The sequence below is a fragment of the Lygodium microphyllum genome, chromosome 7 (assembly GCF_053477565.2).
Source record: "Lygodium microphyllum isolate KBCC chromosome 7, Lygodium_microphyllum_v1.1.10, whole genome shotgun sequence".
NCBI lineage: Eukaryota > Viridiplantae > Streptophyta > Polypodiopsida > Schizaeales > Lygodiaceae > Lygodium > Lygodium microphyllum.
In genome coordinates, this window is record NC_141141.1 from 50,461,069 (window position 1) to 50,465,243 (window position 4,175).

Below are 4,175 nucleotides of genomic sequence, written 5' to 3' on the forward strand. Positions count from 1 at the left end.
TGACGAAAGCAAAAGTACAAAAACTGCATGGAAAAATGGAAATGATGTTAAAGAGTAACGCCAAATATATTTAAGTGCATCATAAACATTGGCAATGTAATAATGCACATTAATTATTAACATGCCTATACACATCCCCCTCTCTCATTTTTCACAATAGCATGCACGCACTTGCACTCACACACACACACACACACACACACACACACACACATGATATCCTTACATTAATAACTCCCGTGCTATAGACTATAAACCACCGTTTCATATACCCTGTACATTAATAACTCCCATGCTATAACTCCCGTACATTAATAACTGAAACTGTGTGCATGTACGGGAGTTGTAGCATTAGTTGAAGAAAATTTTATATGCTAATGCTATATCATTAGAAGAAGAAAATTTTGATACTCTCCTAAGATGCTAATCCTTGCCCTTAAGAAACTCAAACCAAGGTCTAAGGCTACTCTCCCAAGATGCTAACCCTTGCCCTTAAATAAACTTTACTTTCCTCACTTCTTTCCCTTTTTCCATTTTTTCTTAGTTAGGAACTTAAGACCACTTCATGGTAGCTTATTACATGAAGGTATCACAAAGAAGTATTGAGAAAGGAACAAATCTACCAACCTCCTATATCATTTGTTGGCCATGAAAGTTTTGCCTCTTTTGCTCTCTCTCTCTCTCTCTCTCTCTCTCTCTCTCTCTCTCTCTCTCTCTCATGTTCCCTTGCATATATTATTTCTATGAGAATCAAACAATATAACTCACCACATATAAAAGTATAGCAAACCTAGAATAGTAAAACATACATTCCAAATTTTGATATGAACACAAATATATTAGTTTGCAAAGTACGCTAATTGAACAAAAACTTAGTTTACAATTCTCTGCAAAAGGCAGCCGGTACCTGGAATGACCGTACTGAAAGCTTTTTCCCTTTCAGAGATGGGTTGTGCTGTTTTTATGGCATCTGCTCCTTCGATGCAGGACAACCCCTCCTTTCCCCCCCTTCGCAACTGCATTCCCCTGGAGTAACCTTCGTCAGGCATGCTCTCCATAGTAAGGACGGACCTCCTCATGTGCCTAGGCTGTTCCTTATATTGAGGAGGAGGGTCAAGGAGGATCGAGGCTCAAGGAGGAGGGTCGAGGAGGGCAGCGGGGGCAGGTCGAGGCTTTCCAGGTAGATGAATGAGGCGGGAGCAGGTCGAGGCGCAGGTCGAGGCGGTGTGTAGGTCGAGGACGGGCAGGTGCTGTCACGGCACCCGCCCCAGCCATTTTTCGTGGGGAGGCTGGGGGCTGCCACGTGGCACCCGCCCCCACCTCCCCCTTAACTAATAGTAAGGATTATACTTGCATGCGTAAGAAGGAAAGTTTGCAAGGTGTGCCATCAATTTAAAATTCATGGCATGAAACCCCTCTAAATAGTTTTTGTAGCATAAGTGTGACAAACAAAAGGACGCCATGTCCCTTACGTGGGAGAAAGGCAACGGGATTTCACTCCACGTGCTCTAACCTACACTCAAGTGAGCTTACCCAATCACTTTGATAAACTCTCTATGGATCTAGTCGAGTAAAAGTTTGAGATACAATGGCCGCCCTATTGTATGGATCAGGGTGGTTTTTGTTGGGTTTGCTTCGTCATGTGCACCTACTTTGTATGGATCAGGGTGGCTTTTGTTGGGTTTGCTTCGTCATGTGCACCTACTTTGTGTAGTTGTCAGGTATTGGATGGATCTCAAGAGGTCTCTGGACCTCACCCTTCCTCTCCAACCGTAGCTGGGGGTCCAGCACCCATTCATTGTGACCTAAAATTAAGACCAGACTTCACTAAACCTTCTACAAGACTCGTGGCGAGCGACGCAGAAGCAGTTTGTAAGGCTACTAAGACCCGAGTCTAGCGAGAGAGAGAGTGTGTGAGAGAGAGGAGCCGCAGCTTCGATGGGGAATGAAGGGAAGGGAGACCGCCAAGCTGACGATGGGGATGGAGGCGTGCAACAGTCGTCTTCGTCGGCAGCTGCTTCCACTGCTGGCTCCTGGCTAGCCGACCTAAACAACCGCTTCATGGCTCAGTACACTGAACTGAGCCACCACTACACCCTGCTGCTGCAGCAGGCGCTGCCGAGCCTGCTAGGGCTGATGCTGCTGGCGCTGACTGCTCGTCTGGTGGCGCGTCTATGCAGCTCGCCGACGTCCTGGCCAGCCCCGAGCCTGCAGGCCTGGTGGTCGACTTGGCCGCTGGCGTGGCAGGCAGCGGCCTCGCTGGCGAGGCGGCACCCGGTGGCGACGGCGCTGTGGGGTGTGGCGGCGACTTGGGCGGCGATGCTGCTGCTGGCACGCGGCAGGCGGAGGCGGGTGTACATGGTGGACTTCTCGTGCTACCGGCCGGACGACCGGCTGAAGTGCAACTACGAGGTCAGCGAGTACTTCACGCGGCGCATCGAGACGTTCACCCTGCCGGCCGTTGAGTTCCAGCGCAAGATCTTCCTGCGCTCGGGCCTCGGCGACGAGACCTACATCGCGCCGTGCAACTTCGAGCACGACGGCCTGCCCCGCTTCGCCGACGCCTACCACGAGGCCTGCCTCGTTATCCGCGGCTCTGTCGCCGAGCTCCTGAATAAGACCGGCATCCCCCCGGCCTCCATCTCCATCCTCGTCCTCAACTGCAGCCTCTTCTCTCCCTCCCCGTCCCTCGCCGCCATGCTCGTGAACACCTTCAAGTTCCGCCCCGACGTCCGCGCTTTCAACCTCGCCGGCATGGGCTGCTCCGCCTCAGTCATTGCCTGCGGCATGGCCTACGACATGCTGCAGACGTCCCGCCGGGAAGAGTACGCTCTCATCGTCAGTACCGAGAGTATCACTCTCAACTGGTACTTCGGCAACGTGAAGACGATGCTGGTGACCAACTGCCTCTTCCGGTGCGGGTGCGCGGCCATGCTCCTGACGAACAAGCGGGCCGAGAGGGAGCGGGCGAAGTACGAGCTGCAGCACTACGTGAGGACGCACAAGGCCTCTGAGGACGCCGCTTATGGCTGCGCTCACCAGCTGGACGACCCCGAGGGTATGATAGCCGTCGCCTTGAACAAAGACCTCATGGGCGTCGCCGCAGACGCCCTCCGCACCAACATAGTCCGCCTCGGCCCTCTCATACTCCCATACTCTGAGCAAATCCATTTCCTCTTCAGCGTCCTCTGCCGCCATATCCTCAAGCTCCAGGTGAAGCAGTACCAGCCGGACTTCAAGCTGGCCGTGCAACACTTCTGCCTGCACGCCGGGGGCCGCGCCGTCATTGACGAGATCCAGAAGAACCTGCAGCTCAACGACTTCCTGCTCGAGCCGTCCCGGGCCGCCCTCCATCGCTTCGGCAACACCTCCGCCTCCTGCCTCTGGTACGTCTTCGCCTACATGGAGGCCAAGCAGCGCATCAAGAAAGGTGATAAGGTATGGATGCTTGGCCTCGGCTCCGGCTTCAAGTGCAACAGCGCCATCTGGATGGCGCTCAGGGACATCCCCGTGCCCCCAAGAAGCCCCTGGCTCGATTGCATTCACAGGTATCCCCCCTCCACATGGACCAGGGCTTAATTGGATTCATCAGTATCATCAACCCGACATAAGCTGTACGGCCATTTTGTCCAGCATTATTGTATCCTTATTCACCCTGTAATTAGAACTGCTTCAATAATCGGTAGTTTAGGGGATGCACCGGGCGCTTTCACGTACATTATTAGCAGCTCATCATCATCATATACATCACGTCTGGCAAATGCGTGCTGTAGAGTCAAAGAGATGATGATCATTGATCATCAATCGAATTGCTTGGCTGCACGGGAGAAGATTCCCTCATACTGCTCGCCTTTGGATGTAACTCAGATGTTGCTTTCTCATTATTTTTTCTATCAGATTCTTTCCTGTTGGATTAACGGGGCTATACGATGATTTTGATACTATTACAGTCAATTTGGAATGGAATCCATCCGTATGACGATTGATCTATCATTCTCAATTCGCAGTGAAGTGTATAGGATGATTCTTCTTCTTCTTAATATGCGTACTGATAATGATATATTCGTGAAAGTCTATATGATTATTGATCTCTAGTGCTTATAAATGTATGTATTTTTACGGAAGGCATTGGGTAGCTGACTCCTGAGTCCTGAGGGCAGCGGCTGAATGGGTAA

The 4,175-nt window shown here is 51.3% G+C and overlaps 1 pseudogene; it reads left to right on the plus strand.

The window, feature by feature from the left end:
* The first annotated feature begins 1,688 nt into the window (after positions 1-1,688).
* LOC148033431 (3-ketoacyl-CoA synthase 13 pseudogene) lies at positions 1,689-3,944 on the plus strand (annotated as a pseudogene).
* Positions 3,945-4,175: the final 231 nt, after the last annotated feature.